Here is a 25,393-nt window from a genome sequence, read left to right as displayed (position 1 = left end):
TGTCCTTTGTTATGTTCAGGTATGTTCCCTCTGAATCCAATTTAAGTTTTAATTTTTTTAATTGTACTCATTTTTCTACATGGTATATGGTGTGAGAAAAAAATATGACTATATTTTTCTCATTGATCAGCCAGTTTCTTGACTAGTTACTGGATAATTGTTCTATTTCTAATTAATTAATTAATTAATTAATTAATTCTAATTAATTTGAATTGCCATCTCTATCATGTATTAAATTTATATGGTATATAGATTTCCAAATGCCTATTTCCCCAGTTTCATTAGTCTATATGTTTATCATGTGCTGATTTATCTCCATTTAATTATTGCAACTTTTTCATTTTATTTATTTTCTGGTTGAACAGATGGTATCTTATTTTCATTGAAATAAGCTCTTTTATATCCATTTCCTCATTCTAGCATTTTTTCAGATATCTTTTTTTTTTCAATTATCTAAGAGGTTTATCTATAATATTGTTCTTCTCAAAGAACCAGTTCTTAAATTTATTCATCAATTATAGAGTTTTTTCTATCTAGTAATTCATGGTTTATTTAAATATATTTTTATTTAAATAATATCTATTTCAACCAATCCTATTTATTCTCAGTTCTTTGGGGATGATTCTAAATCATTAAACTGTAAAAAATAGAATCTTTTCTCTGTTCCTTGATTTATGCTAATTCCATCTCATAAATATCTCCCCCAAATTCACCTAGGCAAATTCCACACTCCTTCATAGCCCATTCTACATGTCCCAGTGAAACCATTCTTCTCAGACTGAATCCATTATTACAATCATTTGCTTTTTCACATATAATATTGTTTCTTAATCTGAACTTTTTATATATATCTAGCTTCTTCTAATAGATTGAATTTATTAGAAACAAGAACCAACTTCTGTAACAACTTGGCACAGTAGCCAACAGGTTTTTAAATGATCCATTGACAAGCATATATTAATCTTCTACTTTTTTAGTCATCTATCTTTTGATTTAAAAAGAGATACCATATGTCTTTAATAGGTTAAAAAGTCACATCAGGGGAAAAAAAAGTCAGACAAATCCAGGGGAAAATATTGGAATTTTAGAGGCAAGGGAATCCATATATATTTATAAAATACAAGAGAGATATTTAGTTTGGGTTTTCAATAACTAAAGCAAAATTTAAGAATAACAAATATTTTATTAAAAGTACACAGAGTATGCTGCTTTGTAGAAAAGAACATTAGGTTGAAATACTTGATGCTGAGATTCTTATATGGTAGGCTAGAAATAAAACACGGGTGTCTTCAATAAGGGCATATATAGGTAGCCTAAGGAAATAGAGCAAGTCATTATTTCCCATGGTAGTGGGAAATATATCATGGGTCACTTACATACATGTTCACATGGATCTCTAGGGAAGGTTAGACTTCAGATAAGTTTACTATCACGGTAAGAATATTCCAGATAAGAGCAATAACAAGAGTTCTATTAAGATGTACTATACATTTCATATGAAAAACTAGAGGGGGTAAATCAACTGAAGCTGTGACATAGGGAAATAGAGAAAACAACCAAAGCTCTAACATCATCTCTTTCTCACTCCATAAATTCTATTTAAATATGGGAAGAGAATACAGTTGATAGAGGTTTAACCTACAAAGGGGCTATTATGATGCTGCATTCATTGAGAAATGTCCAGTTCAGTTTAAAGAGAGGGTTGAAGCATTCTGAGGTTTCAAGAGAAACTTCCATAGCATGCTTATTACTGATTGGGAGATAGAGGTGAAACTTAATTTTTCATGATTCTGTTTTATGTCAGCCTCATAATTAATAACCATCTAACTGGTCCAATGAGAAATGGAAATATCTGATGGATCTAAGCAGTTAAGTTACCACTACATGCAACACTAGTTTATTCTCAAAATGTGTAATCTAGTATACTAAAGTCAGACAGACTGCCAGGTGTTTAAAATCCAAAGTAAAATTGTTGGTAATGTGTGCATGGAAGCACAGCATAGTCAAAGGAGGCCCGTTAGCAATGCAAACACAGATAAGATGCTAAATCTGAATTACAAGTCTTTGCCTGAGTATATTGGTTTTGTATTCTTGAATGAAGTATCTTCATTGTTTGCTTCTTTTTCATGGGATGTTAAACATTCAGAACAATTTATGAAGCCATAAACCTGAAAGATTTCTTTTTCAGCTTAAGCCAAGTCAAAGCAATCTTTATTTTTATTTGTCTGGTCCATACCACTAAAATCAGTTTATCATTGACTGAAGTGACCATAGTTATTCCCTCTGGGTAACATTATAATGATCCTTTTTATTTTTATTTCCTACTTTACTGTTTTGCTAAAATCAATATTTGAGGCTTCATTAAATTGACAGCTAAATCTGAAATGTGTTTGCTATCGTTCAAAATGCAAATGACTATTTGGTGCTTTTTGTTTCAAAAAAAGTAAACATGTCAGGGATATTATGAATGTATATGTTTATTTTGAAATTTTCTACTCAGCAGGTTCCTTTATTCTTCTGTAGATAAATCTTTTATATAAACATAAATTAGAAAATATTTCTTGATTTAATTTGCTAGCATTATTTTTGAAAAAAGCAAAAAGTAATATTAGAAAATAGTCAATACTGAAGATATATGAATTACTTTTTTTTTTAACAGAGTCATGCACATTTCCTGAATTTGCTCTCACCTTCCCTGATATTTATGTGAATTTGATCAAGGAATTTTAAGAATACAAGGTGAGAATTTGCCTTATTTGTTACCACACAGCTTGGTTCTGTCATTTTCCATGTTAATAGGATTTTGTGACTGACTGACCTTGTTAATACAGCAATATGTTTTTTGCCATATCATCAGTAACAATCTTCATAGGAAAAAGTAGAATTTAAAAAAAAAAATTAAAACACGGTTCATTTCACTCCATTTTTTTCCCTCTTACTTTAACAAAAGCAAACAAATTCCATTATGTCTTAATGCAGCAACCACCATAAAAAAAAAAGCTATTTTGAATGTTGAAAATATAACATGTTGAAATAGAAGGCTAAAAACCTGCTGTCTGACAACACAATCAGATGTAGACGTCTGGATCTTTGGCAAATGTTAAAAAAAAAAAAAAGTGACATATTTTCTATCAGACATAGAAAAATGGAATTAGGTGACCTCTAAAAGAACTCTAAAGATCACTACCAAAAATGAGTTGTATTAAGATGACTAAAAGTCTTTTTCTTTCTTCTTTAAATCTTTGAACCCATGTGACATTATGTCAGTTTCTGTTAATCCTACACTCTCACATCAGCGAATTCTGGTTCCATGACTTAGTATTAAAGAGGTTGCCTCTTAAACAAAATGTGTGCAAAAGCAGACACTTTGCTAAAGGGCAATCAGGAATCCCAGTAATGTAGCCTCAGGGGCAGCTAAGAATTTTGGCTCTTCAAAGAGGTCATTTATCATTACTGGGAATGTTCAACAGGTATTTCACTTGCTGATCTCTGATTTACCCATTCTTCATCACCAGATCCCTATGCAGGTGCCAATATTTCATTTCTACAAATGAAATATTTTCCTCTCACTTCTACTCTTTTAGGTAATTCACTATTTGTCAGAACTCATTCATTTCTCCATCCAAAGGGTTTTTTTTTTTTTCATCTTCTCTAGCATCCTTAAGTTAACCTTATCTTCAATTCCCACTCTGCTCATGCAGCCTCATTATTTGTGCCATCCTTTCTTCTCCACCTTTTTTTTTCTTAAAGTATAATTGACACACTGTTAAATTATTTTCAGGTGTACAACAAAGAGATTCAACAACTGTATACATTACATTATGCTCACCACAGGTGTAGCTTCCATCTGTCACCATACAACACTATTACAATACCAATTGGCTATACTTCCTATGCTGTACCTTTCATCCCAACGATGCGTTCATCCCATGGCTGAAAGCCTGTATCTCCCTCTGCCCCCAGCACCCACCAGTTTATTCAGGGTTTTTATGGGTCTGTTTCTGATTTTTGGGGGGTTTGTTTATTTAGGTTCCACATGGAAGTGAAATCATGTGATACTTGTCTTTCTCTGACTTAATTAATCTAGCATAATATCCTCTAGATCCTTTCTTGTTGTCACAAATGGCAAGATCTTCATTCTTTATCATGGCTGATTAATATTCTGTTGTATATGTACACCACATCTTCTTTCTCCATCAATCAGAGGACATTTAGGTTGCTTCTATAACACAGCACTTGTACATTGTACTGCATAAAACATAGGGGTGCATAGGTTTATTTAAATTAATTATTTTATTTTGGTAAATACCATCCTTTTGTCCTCAGAATAAATCCCACTTTATTATAGTAAACGATCCTACATTGTTGATTGTCCTTTGCTAATATTTTGTTGAGAGTTTTTATATCTATGCTCATTGAGGATAGTTGCCGGTAGCTTTTTTTGTAGTGGCTTTGGTTTTGTATCAGGATAATACTGGTCTCATAGAATGTGAGAATACTTGGAAGCTTTCCTTCCTCTTCTATTTTCTAGAATAAAGGAATAGCTATTAAGGAGAATAGCTTAAGGGGAATAATTTATGAAGAATAGCTATTAACTCTTCTCTGTTTTGTAGCAGTCACAGGTAAAGGCATCTTGTCCTGCACTTTGGCGGAAATTTTTGATTACTGATTCAATTTTGTCCCTAGTAATCAGTTTATTTGGATTATTTATTTCTTCTTGATTCAGTTTTGGAAGATTATGTTTCTAGGAATTTATCAATTTCTTCTAAGTTGTCTAATTTGTTGGCATATAGTTTTTCATGTAGTCCCTTATAATCTTTTGTATTTCTAGTGTCCATTGTTACTCTCTGCTTTCATTTTTTATTGTGTTATATGGGTCCTTTTTTTTTTCCTGAATTAGTCTGGCTAAAGGTTTATCAATTTTTTTAAAGATTTTATTTGTTCATCAGAGACACACAGAGAGAGGCAGAGACACAGGCAGAGGGAGAAGCAGGCTCCATCCAGGGAGCCTGATATGGGATTCAATCCCGGGTCTCCAGGATCATGCCCTGGGCCAAAGGCAGGCGCCAAACTGCTGAGCCACCCAGGCATCCCAATTTTGTTTTTGTTTTTGTTTTTTAAAGAACCAGCTCTTGGTTTTTTTTGTTTTGTTTTGTTTTGTTTTTTATCTTGTCTCTATTTTATTTATTTCCACTCTGAAATTTACTATTTCCATCCTCTTATTAACTTTAGGCTTTGTTTATTCTTCTTTTTCTAGTTACTTCAGGTGTAATTTTAGATGGTTTGATACTTTTGCTTTTTTGAGGTAGGAATTTATTGCTATAAACTTCCCTCTTAGAAGTGTTATTGCTGCATCCCAAAGATTTTGAAGCACTGTGTTTCCATTTTGTCTCCATGTATTTTTTAATTTCCTCTTTGACCCATGGGTTGTTTAGCCTTTATGTGTTTTTATCAGTTTTTTTTCTTGCAATTGATTTTTAGTTTCATACTACTGTGGTCAGGAAAGATGCCTGATGTTTCAACCATCTTAAATTTATTAAGATTTATTTTGTGGCCTAATATGATCTATCTTAGAGAGTGTTCCATGTACTCTTGAAAAGAATGCATATTCTGTTTTAGGATGGGATGTTCTATAATGATCTGTTAAGACAATTTGGTCTAATGTGTCATTCAAAGACACCGTTTCCTCATTGATTTTGTGTCTGGCTAATCTATCCATTGATGTAAGTGAGGTGTGAAAGTACTCTACTATTATTGTATTACTGTCAATTCTCCCTTTATGTTTGTTAATATTTGCTTTATGTATCAAGAGGCTCCAATGTTGAGTGTGTAGCTATTTAAAATTACTACATCCTCTTGCTGGATTGATCCCTCCTTCATTACGTAAGTTCTTTCTTTGTCTCTTGCTACAGTCTTTGTTTTAAAGTCTATTATTTCTGATGTAGCATTGATACCCTGGCTATATGTGTCTTTAGGTCTAAAATGAGTCTCTTGTAGGGAGCCTATAGATGGTCTTGGTTTTTTTTTTTTTTATCCAATTTGTCACCTTTTGTCTTTTGATTGGAGTGTTTAGACCATATATATCTAAAGTAGTTATTGATAGGTATGTATTTATTGCCATTTTGTTCATTAGTTTCTGGTTGTTTTGTAGTTCTTCTCTGTTCCTTATTATCCTGCTCTTTTTCATTATGATTGACTTTCTTTAGTATTATTTTTTTTTAAGATTTTATTTATTTATTCATGAGAGACGCACAGAGAGAGAGAGAGGCAGAGACACAGGCAGAGGGTGAAGCAGGCTCCATGAAAGGAGCCTGACGTGGGACTCGATCCCAGGTCTCCAGGATCATGCCCTGGGCTGAAGTCGGCGCTAAACCACTGAGCCACTGGGGCTGCCCTCTTTAGTGTTATTTTAATGCTATCTTAAATGGCTTTCTCTCTTTTTTGAGTATCTATTATTGGTCCTCCATTACCATGAGGTTCACATTTAACATCCCAAGTATTTAGCGGTCTATATTAAGTGCATGGTCACTTAAGTTGAAATACATTCTAAAAGAACTTCATTTTTACTCCCCCTCTTCATGTTCTATGTATATGTTGTCATGTTTTACATATTTTTATTATTTAAAATTATTACATAGATACAATTGATTTTACTGCTTTTGTCTTTTAACCTTCATACGAGATTTATAGGTGATTCCTACCTTTACTGTACATTTTCTTTACTCAGGAGATTTTTTTGTTTCATAATTTTCTTCTAATTAAGGCCTTTTCATTTCTGTTTTTTTCCTGAGGTTTTATCTTCTTTCATTTTGAGCATATTCCTCTGTCTCTTCATTTTGATTTTTGTGTGTCTCTATGAATTAGACAGAGCAGCTACTTCTCCAAAACTTGGAGGAATAGTCTTATATGTGCCTGGTTACTCTGGCTGATGGGAACTGAAGAAGGCACACACTGGGGGAGTGGGGGCGTACCAGGTTATTCTGTACTGGAATGTCCTGGCAAGTCATCTAGAATGAAAGTGAGATGGGTCTGAAATGTTTCAGAGTGCTTTGTACCTGTGTCACCTTGATGAGGTGGCTGGAGCCATGAGTGCTGACCAAGGGCATCCCACTGTGCATTACAGTAGTGTGGGCTAGGAGTTACAGTAGTGAGGGCTAGGAATCCAGGGCTCACTGAAGCAGTAGGCCTACCTCTTCTACACTATCAAGGTGGTGGTGAAATGTAAATTAGGACATTTACTAACCCCTCCAATCTGGAGTTCCCAATTCTCACCTGCCATTTGGTGGAGTTCTAGTTGCTCTTTAAACCATAGCTTTTTTTTTCCTGTGCCCCTGTATCATCCTTGCATGCTACAGTTCTCATTATCAGAGGTTGGGTTCCCTCTGTTACCATGTCTCTCTTGCCATTCTCTATGTGGTCTATTTTTGTTGTGCAAAGGCTGTTCAGTCATATGTCAGTTCTTCTTCAAGAAGAATTTCTCTCTAGACAAGTGTATATTTGGTGTGTCCATAGAGGGCATGAGTTCAGGGTCTTCCTACAACCCTAGAAATACCCACCTTGGCTTTGTTGATGCTCACTTAGGCTTCCACAGTTTCCTTTTCCTCTCAGAGCAGTTGCTCCATAATGCCCGAGAGGTGGATAGCTATTCACGGTAACAGCAAAACCTGAATATGTTTGCCTAAAGGAGAATGATGTACCAGATACCATTCTGCTAAAAGATTCCAAAATTTGTTTTGGAAGACTTATGCTTAATTTATTTTTCGTTTGCTCCTTTAAGTGGGCAGGCCTTAAGTGTCTCAGTGTAATGACCATGAGGCTAACATAGATCACTTCTATTTTATGAGATCATGAAGGGCATGCAGGATTAGTCTGTTAGGTCTGCCTTAAACAACAGAAATTTATTGCCTCAGAGTCCTGGAGGCTAGAAATCTGAAATTGAGGTGTCAAGAGGGTAGGTTCCTTCCAGTGTTCCTTCTCTGTCTCTTTATATCATCTTCTTTTATGTGTGTCTCTAATGGACTGAATTTTGCTCCCTACCAATTCTTATGTTTAAACTCTAACCCACAGGGTAATTTTATTTGGAGATAGGCCCTATAAGGAGGTAATTAAGGTTAAATGAGGTCATAAGGATAGAGCCTTAATCTGATAGGATGGTGTCCTTACAAGAAAAGATCTCTTTCTCTGCATGTATAAAGAAGAAAAGCTGTGTGAGGGCAATGAGAAGATGGCCATCTACAAGCTAGTAGAAGTATCATCAGACAACAAGCTTGATATAGCACCTAGGTCTTCAATTTTTAGACTACAGAATTGTAAGAAGATAAATTTCAGTTGTTTACTCAGTTTCTGATATTTTATTATGGTAGCCCAAGCAAACTGAAGAGTGTCCAAATTTCCCTTTGTAATAATGACACCAGTCATATTGGATTAGGGCTCATCCTAATGCTCTCATTTTAACCGTAAAGACTCTATAGCCAAATAATGTTCCCTTCTGAGGTACTTTTGGGGGTTAGGATTGGGGAGCACAATTTAGTCCGTAACACACACCAAACCTGAAGCATACCTCTAACTCTTTCGGTTGGAATCTAAGACTACTGAGAAGATCTCAGCCGTATTGACCTGGATCATATGAAAAGACACCACCAAAAGCCTAATTTGAAAATCTATATTAACAATACCAGTACCCAACATATTTCTTCTCATTTTACAAAAAGTGTTAACATTTCCACAGCCAGGTGATAGGCACTACCTTAACCTCCAACATGGAAACTGATGAGTAAGTATCAATAAATAAATGAGTGAGTCTCATGAGTAATGAAAATCCCTTCTCTGTAGACAGGAGATTACTCTCAGCAGTGTGAAGGGTGGGATTGAGTTACACTGGAATTTCCAGCTCTGTAAAATCCAAAACAAAGGACTTTGGCTCTGATGTTTTCCATTCAAAGATTGTATCAATTGGCACTCTTGCCAGTTCCTTATGATATAACACAATTCCTCTTAAGCCACAGTATCTTCACACAGAACATGGATTCTCAATGGAAGCAATACATCACGCAACAGCATCCCTAAGGGAGGAAGGTGTTAAAAAGATTACCATTTTTTTATGTTTAAAGCATAGATGAATATATAGCACAAAACAGATATACAGTATATCTATGGTTTGAAAAACACAGCATTTACAGTCTTTTAGCAATGGCTCATTTCATTTTTTTATTTTTTAAAGATTTTATTTATTTATTCATGAGAGACACAGAGGGAGAAGCAGGCTGCAGGACTCCATCCGCAGACCTAGGATCACTCCCTGAGCCAAAAGCAGATGCTCAACCACTGAGCCACCCAGGTATCCCACAGTGGCTCCTTTTAAACATCAACTTTGAACCCCCAAACACCTGCCCCCTCCCTCACTCATCTTATATAGCCTGTGTCCTGTTCTGGTCCCTTTTTTCTCACTTTCTTTATTAAAACTGAATTTTATGAAGGAAGTCACTTTACTGTATATATGTTATATAAAATTAATGATAGATGGTAGGATAAACTGGAAGTTAGGAAAACAAATCTAAAATTTTAGAACTCACCCCCAATGGTACATGAGTTTGAGAAGAAACTATGTTATATTTCAGTATTAGAAAAAGGATTGGTTTTTATAATTTCCTATGCTAATAGCTTTAATATCATGTATACATCATTATGTTTTAATGTGTTATATATATTATGTATTCTACATATTAAAATAATATTGTAAATATTTTAATTAAGTCAATGACGTTTGTGATATGCCCATGGAAAAGCAAATCTACAAGGCCTTTCAACATCTTCATTGAAAATATTACAAAACTTGAATACCCTTCACTACTGCCATTTATTGCTAGGAAGGAAGCAAATTAATATCCAACTCCAAGCAGGTATAACAATGTTTATAGATTTCAGTAAAATTGCCAAAATTTTAGCAAGGTCATGTCCTTTCTTTTTAGGTTTTGACTTTTTTCTCTGAAAAGTATCTCAATAACTCTTTAAGCACTCCATTTGTTAGGTTTATTATTATTTTTTCTTTAATGGAAATAGGTTTGTGACTTCTCACAAACAAGACTTAGACTTAATTATGATTGAGGCTAACTGGCTTGATTCCTAAGAAGCAGAGACTGTGGCTTTTAAAAAAAATCTGAATGGTTCATCATGAGCCACTCTGTCTGTCAGCTGTCACTTGGCCTAGGAATGAGCAGTGAGTAAGGTGGTTTAAAGCTCAGATGCTGTGGCAACTGCATCTGTCTTCCCAGGCAGCTCTAATCCTGCCTGGTCCACTGGCTCTGCCTTTATGAGTTCTTTTGATTGATAATTGAGAGAATAAATCTTTGAAGGACTTATAGGAATGCAAAAATACATATATTAAGATTTCAGTAATAAAATACCTATCAAAGTATTTTATGCAGTCTCCTTTCAGGTCTTGGCCTTTTAGGGCATTGTGCTAGGATTAAATTGGGAATTAGGATTCAATTATACAGTTTTTGTTTTTCTGAGATTAGGCAATTTCAAATTTTTCTTTCTTAATGTGTTTTTCTTTTTCTTTTCAAATTTTTATTTTCAATCCCAGACTAGGAGTTATTTATTTGGGGTAGGGACTGAGTGGGGGGAGGAGTAATATCACAGCCTTAAGTAGAAATTATTTCTATATAAGTGCAAAACTATAGGGAAAATTCAAAAGATTAGTCTGAGAAACATATGGTCTAGAACAAAAAAGTTATTTAACCTGGAGAAAAAAAAAAGACTTATTGATTTCTTCAGAATAGGGCTTTCATTAATTAAACACTCTTGCTCTAAACAGCTCCTGGAAAAGGAGGCAGGAGGACCTCTAGAGGCTTGGGGTCAGGGTTTGAGCAGACCCTCCAATTTCCTAAGTCAGGTTACAAACTTATCTGAACTAATTTCTCATGTTTTCCTTACATGATTTCCCTACCTTACAAGAGATAGTTTTACTCGAGTCCCCATTAATATCAAGCTTAATAGTAATAACAATATTGACAGTAACCATGATTTGCTGAGCACCCCCTATGTGCCAACAACTGTTCTAAGCAATTCATACTTACTAATTCTCATTCTTAAGAAACCAAGGCTCAAGAGGAGTCAGACACACTGCGTAGGATCAAAAGCTAAGTGGCAGGACTTGAAATCTTATCTAATTGTATCCACAGTCCATGTTTCGTCTGCTCCCCCTCTAAGTGACAATATGATGGAGGAGTAGTGTTAAGTACAAAGATGTTAATAGCAGAATGATTTATAATAATGTGAGCTTATTCAAAGGTATAATTATGTATGAATTATTGAAGGAAACTATGGTTGATGTTCTTGATGAAATAAAATAAATGCATAATTAATGTAGAAAATGCTTATTATTGTAATGTTAAATTTAAAAAATCCACATGATACAGACTTGATTGAAACCATGCTTTTAAAATGCCCAGATTAAATCTGGAATCAACTCTACAAAAACATCCTTAGTGGCTGGGAGGGAATGGTCTAATGAGAAGTAATTTTTCTTGTTCTATCTAAAAGGTATTTATATCTTCTTTAATAAGAATGTATTATTCTTACTTTCCTTGCTTAATAAATATCTTTATTTATTCCTAACAGGGATTATTTGCAGCCTAAAGTTAAATCCTGCCATAAAAAAAATCATCCTGTCCAGGTTCTTTTTCTGCCCGCTTCCTGACCTCTCCTGTCTGTCGAGCTTTCCTCTGTGTGTCAGTGCTTACCAACAGTCTCGTTTTCTCTAAGATCTTTGTTCTGGCTTCCTTTTCTCATGGTAATTTTTTTTTTTTTTTGCCTTGACACACTTATGGCTTTTGAAATTGTTCCATTTCTGTTTCAAGCATGTTTTATTTCCTAAGGTATAATTCAGTGTCTTATGAACCTCAATAATGTGCCAATGGTTTAATTAGTAGAAGCCTTAAGACTGTTCTTCCTAGGAGAGCAGTCACACTTGTCTCCCTCTCTTTTGAGTCAAAAACAAGAGAATCAGGCCTAGCATTCACATGAAAAAGGAGATTTGTTGCTATCAAATATTTAGTACCATTAAAAGCTATATACACCAGAGTAAGTGACCAAATGGCACTTAGGATTTACCACATGGGAGAGTGTTACTAATAATTTGGCTTAATGGATATAGCTTTTGGTGAAGGCCATAATTATACCAAAATGTTATCTGAAGAGTGAGTTTTTATTTCTAGAATTACGTGATGTTCTACTCCTTGAAACAAACCAAAAGGGATTTCCCCCCTCTGAACAAAAGTGCAATTTACAATAATTTCTAAACCACAGTATTTGTGAATAACATGGAGCTTTATGAAAAATAAAGAGAGCCCTCCCAGGAAAGATGATTTTGCCTAATGTAGGTACCTCTGAAGATCAACATGAGATGATCTAAAAACTTAAGAACATAAGCTTAAGCCCTTTCAAAATTGCATATCTCTCAAACTTTATTTCCTTTCATTTACTTCTCTATGAGAAAATAAAACCAGCTTTTCAGCCCTATACATATATCAAAAAATACTTGAAAACTGATACTGTTTTATCCATCTCAGTGTCTGCTAGCAACTGGAATTGTACTTATTACATAGCAAATACCCAATAAATACTCACTGCATGTATAAATGCATAAATGTTTATCTTCTACTGACCCATGTAGGTAAGTCTTGAGCCTCAGCACAAACTCAAAGTGCAGAAGAAGATTTTCCTCTAGAAACAAAAAACATTGACAAGTTCAGTGTATCTTGCAAGATCTATCAGGTAATTTCATATTTCTTTTATGTCCAAATACTGACTGACCATCTCATTTAGCTTTAAGAATGTTATGACTGAGAGCCAGTTCCATTCCCTTAACCTGATAGATAATAAATAAGATCATTTATTTAAACATCTGCAGGGAAAATGGACAAGTATGGGGAGAAATGTGTGCTTTAATTTTAGATTATTTAATTGTTCTAGTATTTCATGGCATGAAATACTGAGTTTCTGAATCGCAGGGCAAGAACTCACTGGATTAAGTTGAGAGAACTCTCACAATATGAGTTAGCTTTCCACACTTTCTCATTCACAGGGAACAAGTCAGCCTGAAGACTGATTTCTTTTTTATTTGGAAAATATCTTTCCTATAGTTTAAAAAACAACCATTTACTAAGTTTCAAACTTAGAGAAAAGATCAGGGTTAGACAAGAGTGATCTTATAATTTACCACCCAAATTTGGATACTTTTGTTCTAGAAAATCTAAGTAGAACTGAATGGAAAAGTGGGTATAAACAGGGACTTTGCTGAGAAAATCCATGTGTAGTCACCATATCAGGCACAACCACTGACTCTTTGTGTGACCTGAGGCAAATTATCATTATGTTCTATATTTTGCTTCAGCAGGGGAAATTAATTTATGTCTTTAGTAACACTTGAACACCTACTCTGTTCAGCCTTTTCTTTTGTCATGCCTTTTCTTTCGTCAAGGTGAAAATAAAACCATTTTAAGTTCAGGATTCTAATTTCAGAAAAATTATCATCAGGTAATCGAGTAAATGAGAGCAAGTCCTACACATTAAAACCATGTCGTTCCCAGAAGAAGGGAACCCAGCCAAAGGAGATCAACAAGGGTAATGCAGAAATCAAAAGTGTATTAATTATTACAGTGGAATGAAATTACAACAGAAGTATGTCTCTTCTAGTTGTACTCTTGTTTAAACTTTCTACTGTTTTAGAACAACATAGGAAGATAACTGTTTTCATGATAATGAATCTCAAACTCTTCTCAAAATCATTGACTTTGATAATGCAGTGTAATGGGTATTTGTTATTCTTTTTATCTAAATTCCTTCCTCTGTTTGAGACTCTTTGTCTTAGGAAGCTAGGTCCCACATGCCATTACAGAAGAGGAAAATCTCAGATACTCTCTTCTCCATCTTCTCTTGCAGCTAGGACATGATCCATGATCCATATTTCATCAGTCATTTACATCAACCCACGTAGACCCAGGAGTTAATGATGTCAAGAATCAGAAACCTTGTAGGAATCTGTCTCTGGAAGCAGAAGTAGTTACAGCCAGACTGAGTTCCTGGCTCAACAGCTGGGACCATGCAAAATCAGCTGTTTCATGGCAGCAGGAGTAGTTTCCTTGCCAGAGCAGTTTTGTGCTGTGCTGGCTCTGTAGTAATAAAAGCGACAGCTGACACTTACTGAGAGCTAACTTTGTGCCAGGTACTGTCTTAAGAGTTTCTGTTTGTCCTAGGGTGCAGGGTTTCTCAATCTTAGCACTGTTCACAATTGGGCTGGATAATTCTTTGTGTATGTGTGTGTTGGGGATGGCTGTCCTGTATATTGTAGGGTGTTTAGTAGCATCCTTAGTCTCTACCCACTAATGCCAGCAGCACCCTACTGGCAATAAAAAAAATGTGATAATAATAATAATAAAAAAGCCTCTAGACACTGTCAAACACCTCCTAAGGGGCAAAATAGCCCTTTGTTTAGAATCACCACACTAAGTCAGTCATTCAATATTCACAATCAATCCAAGATGCAAGCCCTAAGCTAGATTCTTCAGGCCTCCAAAAGATTCATTTTGATCTCCTTTCAGTAAATCTGGTAATGGGCTCTAGATCAGTTTTTGTCAAAATCTGTTAATTCCAGTTTCTGCCATTTGCAAACTTCAGCCCACCTGCAGGAATTTTCCTTTCCTCTTCATTCTCCCTGGAATCTCAAAATAGTTCCTCCCCTCCCTTGGACAGCAAATCCTGGGTCTTACATAATCAGAACCCTGATGTTAATGAGATATTCCTGCATAGGCGTTAGGACCTTGGGAAAAGGAAGAGATTTTAGTTTCTCCAATCCATTAAGGCCACTTCTAAGCTTAATTAGTTTTCTGGACTGACAATGGGGCCAATGCCTCTGCAGTGCTCATAAATGCATTATCAGTAAAATAGAAGGCTCTATGGTCCCCCTTTAATGAGGCAATTTCATAGCTTATTTTTCCGAACAGTAGGTCAGAGGAAATCTTCCTTGACTGAGATCTCCACTGAAAAGCCTACTTTGTTCTTTGAACCCTCACTTTCTCCTAGGGCAGCACCTTGGTAAGCACCTACTCACCTCTCCGAAAACCTCTTGGTAAGAAATAAAACCAGACCTACTGTGGTAGGCTGGCTATCATGTTACAATACAGTATGCCCAAACATATTCAAAGAACTTTTATTTTTATTAGGGAGGCAGGGCAATGTAGTTAGCTCGGCACGCGGGCTTACAATCCTGCCTCAGCTTTTTCTGCCTGCTTGGCTTTGGGGAGTTCACCTAACTTCTCAGAGTCTTGGTCACTCCATTCTTAAAATAGAGGGAATCATGTAGAGGTCACTGTGAGAATTAAATGAAATGAGAATGTAGTATGTATGCAGCAAATGATGATCATTGTTGATATTCAGTTGTGTCTGATTTTCTGTAGCTTGCTGGTCATTTCTTTTTCCTTATATGTGCCTACCTATAATCTTTCACAAATTTTCCAAATTCTGGTATCATTGAGCCTCAAACTTTATTTTTCTGCTGTCTTCCCAATTTGCAAAGAGCTTTCACAAACATCATCTCAGTTGAATTGAAACTATGCAACCACACAAGGCAGATAGGTCTTCATAGAAGATAGATCCATAATCCAGAAAGGACTTAAGTAGGAATTTCCTCAAGGCCTGTCAACCTGTTTGGGTGCTCTTTCCTGATACCTCATGGATCAATACATTGTCACACATCTCACTTTTTTAAATAAATGTTTATCTTTTTCATTATGTGTTAAATGAGGGGGTTGAAGTTGAGGATCACATAGTGTTTATGCCACCTCTGACAATCTATGAACTTAAACAACAGGTTCAAGTGAGCTGAGTTCATGTAAATAAGTAGACAACTGGCAAAGGAAATCATCTTTAGGATAGACCAGGTGAAAGAAAAGTCAGAACCACATGTAGCTGAAACTCAGAAACCTTCAAGGACACTGTGCAATGCTGCTGGCATGACTTTTTGACACTGTTCTTTACAATTAGTGACAGCAAATGACTTCTGCCTTCACAGTCTACCATTAAGACTGGCTTTTCTAATCTGATTCTGGTCAACACTTCCTTTCTAATTCTATCCATCATTGTCTACTATATAGGATATTTTGTTTCAATCCTGGATTGGCTCCCACTCCTCACCTGTTCCCAGAGACAGCAAAACCCTAAAACTATCCACAAATTTCTGAGAACTCCAAGTGTTGAGCTTTGTTTTCCTAGCCTCTGGAAACTCACTTAAACAAAATTCAGAATCAGAGTTCCACTATTTTCAAGGATTTCCTGAGTTTCCTTTATTTCCAACTATTTCCCAGTATGGATTCATTTGTACAACCCCAGAATAATTGTGTTGAGATCTCCTAATCAATCATTCTTGGACAGACTACAGCTATCACCAAGTTTGAATATCTACAGAGATACAAACTTCCCACTTGAGAGAATACAGTGCCTTTATTGAGTCTTCAGTTTTATTGTATTCTCTGATTAGAAAGATTGCTAAAAGTGGATAAGGGGTTCCACCTACAAATGATAAAAACAGAAAACAAAAATCTGATTGCTATCCCTCTACAGGGATTCAAGAACCATGGATCAGAGAATACAACTGTAAGAGTTTTGTAAAATTTCTAGAACCTTTGTAACTTTCCTGGTAATGCTATTTTTGTTATTACCATCTGTTTCCCCATAGTGATTAGCACTAACCTTCCTAAAATAAAAAGGGTCTGTGTGCTTATCTTCAGGACATTAGGAAAGAAGAAAGCAGAAATATATAGCTTCTTACTCTGCAGACAGGCTTGCAAAGATAAAGACTCAAAGAGGTAGAGGGATATTAACAATTTTTAGAGAGGAAAGAGGGCCAAGTCCTTGAGATCTACAGAAATGGAAGGAAAAAAAAAATACTATCAAGTAGGGCCCAAGAGGAGACCTAGGACTAGATAGAAAAAAGCCCTTTGTGTGATTTCCTCAAAATTTATATGGAAATGCAAAGAAAGTTTTGTGATCTTATACCCCCTGACTTATTACAAATTTCCAGTAATCAAGAGTAAAGTGAGAAAGAAAACATTTGCAAACCATATATGTGATAAAATATTTGTATCCAGAATTTAGAAATAACAATTCCCAAATCTCGATAATGGGGAACCAATGCCTCACAAAAATAAATAAATAAATAAATAAATAAATAAATAAATAAATAAATAATAAGCACATAAAAAAGTGCTCAGGCCATTTAAAACAATGAAATACACCTATTAGAATGTCTAAAATTAAAATACTGATCATTCCAAATATTGATGAGACTGTAGTGAAAATGGAATGCTCATATGCTACTGATGGTAATGTAAAATGACATGATTACTTTGGAAAAACAACTTAGTTTCCTATAATGGTAAATGTGTATCTATCCTATGTTTTATCTCGTTTGCTCCCAAAAGCTTATCCAAGTGAAATAAAAATATGTTCATAAAAATACTTATATACAAATGTTTCTAACAGCTTTATTAAGTAAAAACTGGAAACTAACCAAATATTCACGGACAGGTGCATGGATAAACAAATGTGGTATAAACATACAATGGAACACTGCTTAGGATAAAGAGGGATAAACAATTGATATGTGAAAAAAATATGGATGAGTCTCTTATAGTAGTTATTTTGAGAAAAAGAAAACAAAAGGACATACTTCATGATTCTATTTTATAAAATCTCAAAAGTGCACACTAATCAGTAGTAACAGTAAGCGATGGGCCCCAGGGGATGGGGATGGTAGGGCAGGATACAAAGGAGAGACTGCAAAAGAGAGCAGAGAACTTTCAGTATGATGGGTATACTCATTATCTAGATTTCAATGATGATCTCACTCTTATTTGTCAAATGTTGTCATATCCTACACTTTATTTATAGTTTACTTATATAACTCTAAGTATAACCATAATTGAATAAAGTTATTAAAAAGTATCAGATGGCTTGCTTGGACTGAGAGAGAATAGCAAAATGCCCAGAAACTGCATGTTATTTTCTCCAAGTTATAGTGTTCCAATACTATTGTCCCTGTAACCAGTTGGTACAGCTTTAAGGAAAATAACTATGGCTACTCTAAAACTATAACCATAGAAGGAACTCAAAAAACCTTTCTATTTCCTTTTGGAATTTACCCCAAAACGACAAAATTGGAAACAAATTCTGTCTTCAGTAAAACTCAGATGTTCATAACCCTGAGCCAACAGTCATATAGTGGCTCAGAACAAAACCCTTGGGGGCCAACTTACTTAAATTCAAAATCTAGCCCTGCCATATAGTAGCTATGTAATTGGGCAAATGACTTTGTGCTCAGTTTCCTGGTTTGTAAAGTGAGAATAATAGTTTTACCTCACAGGATTATTTGCAGAGTAAGCCCTATATAGTAAGCTACTATATGGCAGGGCTAGATTTTGAATTTAGGTAACTTAGGCCTGCACTAGCATACAGTAAGCAGTGCATATTGTAGGAAGATCTAGTCTAAACAAAATGTGTAATGATGAGGATAATAATAAAAAAGAAGTCTATGCAGGATGGATGACTAGGGTGGTAAGCCTGAAAACACACAGGGCTTATCTGAAAGTTCCTATACTAAGAATTAGACATTTACTTACCTCCTCCCCACTCTCCTCTTGTCAGGAGATTGTTGGGTTTATTTTATAGAAAAATGAAACCAGAGAGCCTCTGGAGGCAAAGATATTAGGTTTAAATTGAGCAAGGATGAGGAGATGGTAGAGTAGGAGGATCCTGAGTTCATCTTGTGCCACAGACACACCAAACCAACAGCCATATCTATTGCTCTGAAAATGCTATGAAGATTGGCAGGACAGATCTTTTGTAGCTAGTTGCAGAGAGAGAGCCACATGAGAAAAAGGAGGGGCAGTGACACAGTTGGAGACCTAACCCTTATTAGCACAGCCAGCCATAAACAAGAGGGACATCATAAACATGGAGGAGCAAAGGGATCAGAACCCACATCAGGCAACCCTGGCCTTGGGGACCTGCATTGGGAAAACAAGTCCTCATAGTGTCTGGATTTGAAACACTGTGGGTTTAACTCTGGGAGCTTTCAAAATCAGCAGGGCTTGGGGTGCCTGGGTGGCTCAGTTGGCTGAACATCTGCCTTTGGCTCAGGTCATGATCCTGGGGTCCTGGGATTGAGTCCAGATCCCTCTCTCTCTGCCTGATGCTCTCCCTGCCTGCCAAATAAATATATATATATATATATATATATATATATATATATATATTTTTTTTTTAATCCACAAGAGAGAAGAAGACAAGAAACCAAGTTCCTACCCTTAAAGAGCCAACAAGCTAAACAACTCAACCTGAGACACAGCATGGAAGCAGTAGTTTGAAAAGCACCTATGATATACTTGGAGATTTCTTGACTAATTTTATGACACTTGTCACAAAAGCTAATTGCAGACAGCTAGACTAAGTGTTGGCTCTAACCACCACTAAACCCATGGTGGCTACAGCCAGGTTTCTCAATAGTACCAGAAGCAAACATTGCCTAGTGCACCTGTGGCAGATCAAGCAGTTCATTCAGCTAGCTCAGTCACAATAGGAGGGTGCACATAGCCTTCACAAAGGATGCCCCTGGAGCACCATGTTCTAGTGACCAAGAAGGATTATAATACAGGGCACCATAGGATCTCTTCGACACAAGGCCATTACTTTCAAGATCAGGAGACACAGATGATCTAATACACAGAAAGAAACAGAGTTAGATAAAATAAAGAGACAGAGGAATATGTCCAAAATAAAAGAACAAGACAAAAATCTCAAAAAAGCTAAACAAAATGGAGATCTGCAGTATGCCTGATAAAAAGTTCAGAGTAATGGCCATAAAAATACTCACTGGTCTTGAAAAAAGAATGGATGATTCAATGAGAACTTCAATAAAGAGAAAATATTTAAAAATTCAGAGTTGAATTTAATAACTGAAATACACACAACAGGAAATCAGCAGATTAGAGGATGCATAAGACCAACCTGCAAGATGATAAAGTAATATAAAAACAAAAAGAATAATTTAAAAAATGATAATAAGTTAAGGGACTTCTGTGACATCATCAAGCCTCATAACATCTGCATTATAGGGATCCTAGCAGGAAGGTTGGAATACTTATTTGAAGAAATGATAGCAGAAAATTTCTCTAATCTGAGTAAGGAAATATACATGCAAGTCCAGGACGTACAGAGAACCCCAAACAAGATGAGCACCATAATATTTAAATTGGCAAAAATTAATGATAGATAGTCTTAAGAGCAACAAGAGAAAAGAAGAGAGCCACATACAAAGGAAACCCCATAAAGCTATCAGCTGATTTTTTTAGTAGAAAATTTGCAAGCCAGAAGGCATGGCATGATATAATCGAAGAATACTCTACTGAACCAAATTAATATTTAGAATTGGAGGAAAGTTAAAGAGGTTCTCAAACAAAAGTTAAAGGAGTTTGTTACCACTAAACCAGGTTTAAAAGAAATGTTAAAAGGACTTCTTTCATTGGAAAAAAATTAAAAAGGCCATAACAGGAAGAAAGTAATAAAAAGAAAAATTGCACTGGTAAAAGCAAGTGTATATTAAAGGTAGTAGACTAATAACTTACAAATCCAGTGTGGAGATTAAAACATAGAAGTAGTAAAATAAATTGTATCTACAAAAATCGTCAAGGGATGCACAAAAGATGAAAAATATGCTATCATCTACATAAAACATGGAGGGGGGAGTAAAATTTTGGTGCTTTTATGATGTGTTGAGACTCAAGTGACTATCAACTACATATAGCTTGCTATACACATAAGATAATGAAGAAAAAGGAATCCAAGCATAGCAGTGAAGAAAGTAGTAAAATAAATTGTATCTACAAAAATCGTCAAGGGATGCACAAAAGATGAAAAATATGGTATCATCTACATAAAACATGGAGGGGGGAGTAAAATTTTAGTGCTTTTATGATGTGTTGAGACTCAAGTGACTATCAACTACATATAGCTTGCTATACACATAAGATAATGAACACCATGGTAAAGAAAAAGGAATCCAAGCATAGCACTGAAGAAAGCCATCAAACTGGGGACCTAGAAAGAGAAAAAGAAAAAAACTACAAAAACAATCAGAAAATAATAAATGGTCTAAATGCTCCAATCAAAGTCATATTATGACTCAATGGATAAGAAAATAAAACAAGATCCACCTATATGCTCCCTGCAGAGAGTCACTTAAGACCTAAAGACACAGACTAAAAATGAAGGGATGGCAAAAGATATTCCATGCAAGTGGAACAAGAACAGCAGCAACAAATCCAGGCTACTAATACTAATCAGACAAAACAGACTTTTAAAAAAGACTGTAGCATGAAGCAGCATATGTAGAAATCAAGAAAATAATCCCATGTGCAATTGCACCGAAAATAATAAGAAACCTAGGATTAAACCTAACCAAAGTCGTGAAAGAACAGTAGTCTGAAAACTATAAAACACTAATGAAAAAAATTGAAGACAACACAAAGAAATTGAAAGATATCCCAGGCTTACGGATTGGAAGAATAAATATTATTCAAATGTTGCTATTACCCAAAGCTATCTTTTATATTATCATTTAATGCAATCCTTATGAAAATACCAATAGCATTTTTCACAGAGCTAGAACACACAATCCTAAAATGTGTGTGGAACCACAAAAGAAAGACCCTGAGTAATCAAAATCATCTTAATATAGGGGGAAAAAAAAGCTGGAGGTATTACCACCCCAGATTTCAAGACATATTACAAAGCTACAGTAATCAAAACAGTATGGTTCTGGCACAAAAATAGACACACAGATCAATGGAACAGGATAGAAAGCTGAGAAATAAACCCACACTTTTATGGTCAATTAATCTATGACAAAGGAGGTAAGAATATACAATGGAGGAAAAACTTTCTTTAATGTGTGGTATTGGGAAAATTAGACAACTACATGCAGAAGAATGAAATCACACACAAAAATAAACTGAAAATGAATAAAGACCTAAATATGAAATCTGAAACCATAAATAACATGGGTGATCATCTCTTGGACATTGACCTTAGAAACCCATGTATGGATATGTCTCCTCAGGCAAGGGAAACCAAAGCAAAAATAACTGTTGGGACTACATCAAAATAAAAAGGTTTGCACAGCAAAAGAAACCAACAAAACAAAAAGGCAGCCTACCGAATGTATTTAAAAACTGAGATCTTGACATTTTCAGCAACATTGTTGGATATAGAGAATATCACAAAGTGAAATGAATCAGAGAGAAAGACAAACATCATAAAATTTCACGTATATGTGGAATCTAAAACCAAAAAAAAAAAACCCAGAAATGGCCTTAAATACAGAGAACAAACTGGTGATTGCCAGAGGGGAGGGGATTGACGAGATGGGTGAAATGAATGAAAGGGATTCAGAGGTACAAACTTCCAGTTTTAAAATAAGTAAGTCATGCGGATGAAAAGTATTGCAAAGGGAATATAGTCAATATTGTAATAACATTGTATGGTGACAGATGGTGATTATACTTATGGTGGTGAGCATTGAGTAAGGTATAAAAGTTTTGAATCACTATAGTATACATCTGAAACAAATATAACTATACTTCAATAATAAAAATAATATAAATGAAAGCAGTGTAAAAATTTGGGGGGCAAACATGTTAATCCATTCAATAAGGTATTGCAGATTTTTTTAAAGATTTATTTATCTTAGAATGAGATAGTGTGCATAAGTGGGAGAGGGACAGAGGAGGAGAATCTTCAAGCAGACTACCCCTGAGCATGGAGCCTGACAGAGTTGGGGGTGGCGGGGCTTGATCTCATCACACACGAGATCACGACCTGAGCTGAAAACCAAGAGTTGGACACTTAATCCACTAAGCCATCTAAGTGCCCCTCAATAAGGTACTGAGGCTTTAAAAACTCGTGTTATTGTCACCCACGCATGCCCACAATTTTTTAGCCTTGGTTTCACTTTGAGTATTTTCTATGAGGTAGCATACTGAATTAAAAACAAACAAACAAAAAACATGGGCAATAATAAGCCACTGGGTTTTAACAGAGGGATGAACTAAAAGCTATTCACTAAAAAAAATGACTCTATAGGCCCTTTCCCACTGTTCTAGAATACCTACCATGCAACCAAGCATACATTACATAGGACAGAGAGAAGGAAACCATTCTCCAGAGAAAATGAACCATGCAAATGATAAAATATTTGGGCATATCTAATGATAAGCCAGTGGCCATTAAACTTTCTTACAAATGACATCCAGCAGAGGCAAGTCCACATGCACACAGACCTTGCAAACTGATTTTTGGTGTCCCTTCCTAAAAGAATAATAGCTAGACAAAAATTACCAGATATTTGAGAAAAGTCTTTATTATAAAGGAGAGACCCATGCAAACAGATGAAAAAGAAAATACAGAGGATGCAGAAAACAGAACAAGCCTTTGAAAATAACACAATCACGTATCAAAAACCATAAACTATAAAAATTAGAGAGGAAAAAAAAGAGCTTTTTGAATTTAAAGGCATAATTGCTGTCTTGGGTTGGGCACCCCCATACCAGAGTCCAAGATGGAAAATCCCGTTCAAGTGATAGATTAAGGCGGAGTTTTTAGGAGAGAGCAGAAAAGCAGGGTAGGACAGGACACAAAATCTACTCAAGACCCTGGTCTCAATTGGAGACTTCCTTCCATCTGGTCCCAGACTAAACCTAAAATACACATTGTGCCACTGAATCAATCCCACTTTGAAGCAAGGGTCCAGCCTTTTTACCCCCATATCAGTCAGTTGTTGTCTGAGCCTGGAGAGGTAGGTGCATTACCATCAGAAGAGGCATCTCCTAACGGGCCAGGACAGATTTCTAGAAAAGGGATGCTGTGACTTATTAGCCCACACCCCCAGCAACTAGAGGGTAGCTACAATGGCTGGTAAGAAGCATACTACCTGAATGCACCCATCTTATTCATTTTCATTAGGCAGTGTAATTCCATCACTTCCTAGTAACTCTTAGTACTTTTACTTTCTTCTTGCTCAAACACTGCAAATAACAACTTTTTGAAATGATCTAAGGTTTTTTTTTTTTTTTTGGCTATTCTGACTTTTAGCTTTTGAAAAATTTAAACAAATAACAGCAAGACTTACTTGCAATGAACTTTCAACAAATATATGCCGACTCTTAGGCTAACACCTGGCATCAGCCTCCTTTCACTTCTATTTTTATAGTTTGTATTACATAACCACGGAAGTTTCATTTAAATCTTCTTCTGCTTTCATTATATTAATAGAAGTTCTAGAAAACATGGTGAGCAAAGAATTATCAAAGAAATTATACTAGAAAATTTTCTAAAGTGAAAGGCATACAACTCCAGATTAAAAGTACCCACTGAGTGCCCCGTGCAATGAATGAAAAAAGGACTCACAGAAAGGCACATCCTGAAATCTTGGAACACCAGGGATGAAGAAAAGGTTTTAAAGGTTTTGAGACAGAAATCCAGGGCTATTTTTATAGTCCTTTTTATACTATTTGACTTCTTTAAACTACCAGTCATAAAGGTGTAACACAGTATCTGCAATTCCAAGAAACCTTCTATTCCACAAAACTCATCACTAAAAATAATAAGGCTCCTGGAGAACAAGGTGATTAAGGAAGACTACTCAAAACTAGGGGAATTTGTTAATCAAAGCACAAAAAACACTAATATAAATTCTAATAAAAATGCACAAGCATTTTCAAAGTTCGTGATGGGGTATAGGACAGCAGGTTGTGAAATGAGCAAAATATTCAATGAAAAACCAGAATCCAAGGTGTCTATCTGAGAAGTAGAGGGCCACATCAAGCCGTGGCAGAGGTGATGGGATGTTTCATCTTTAAACCTTTTCATTATGTCATACTTAAGTTCACAGAATTTTTAAAAAGATTTATTTATTTATTTATTCATGAGACACACAAGCAGAGAGAGAAGCAGGCTCCTTGCAGGGAGCCCGATATGGGACTTGATCCCAGGACTCCAGGATCACACCCTGAGCCGAAGGCAGGCTGTAAACCACTGAGCCACCCAGGAGTCCCAAGTTCACAGAATTTTAGTGAAGAGAGAATCTTATAGATCTATTCAATTTACTAGTCTGGAAAGCACTTCGTGTCATGAGAATGTAGAATCAGGCATACTGAGTCATATCAGGTGGTGCCACACTCACCCACTTAGAAGATCCAATCCCTGTCCCCCTCATACATCTAAAGTAATCTCCTTTAAATGATTATGCTAAATGAGTACAGAAATAAAAGATTAGAAGCAT

General features: G+C 35.5%; 1 long non-coding RNA gene across 4 annotated transcripts in view; it reads left to right on the top strand.

Annotated features, from left to right (window-relative positions):
* Positions 1-25,393, top strand: part of LOC140600217 (uncharacterized) — a 176,127-nt gene that overhangs the window by 128,270 nt on the left and 22,464 nt on the right. For 3 of the 4 annotated variants that reach the window (XR_012003430.1, XR_012003432.1, XR_012003433.1), the window contains exons 2-4: positions 2,660-2,739; positions 12,677-12,777; positions 13,945-14,187. This is a non-coding gene — a long non-coding RNA (uncharacterized lncRNA). Of the gene's footprint in view, positions 1-2,659; positions 2,740-12,676; positions 12,778-13,944; positions 14,188-25,393 lie in introns of those variants that run through there. The other variant, XR_012003431.1, reaches the window with a different exon arrangement.

This window comes from Canis lupus, chromosome 11, assembly GCF_048164855.1.
Source record: "Canis lupus baileyi chromosome 11, mCanLup2.hap1, whole genome shotgun sequence".
NCBI classification, from domain to species: domain Eukaryota; kingdom Metazoa; phylum Chordata; class Mammalia; order Carnivora; family Canidae; genus Canis; species Canis lupus.
Note: the sequence above shows the minus strand (reverse complement) of the source record. Positions and strands in the feature narration are given on the sequence as shown.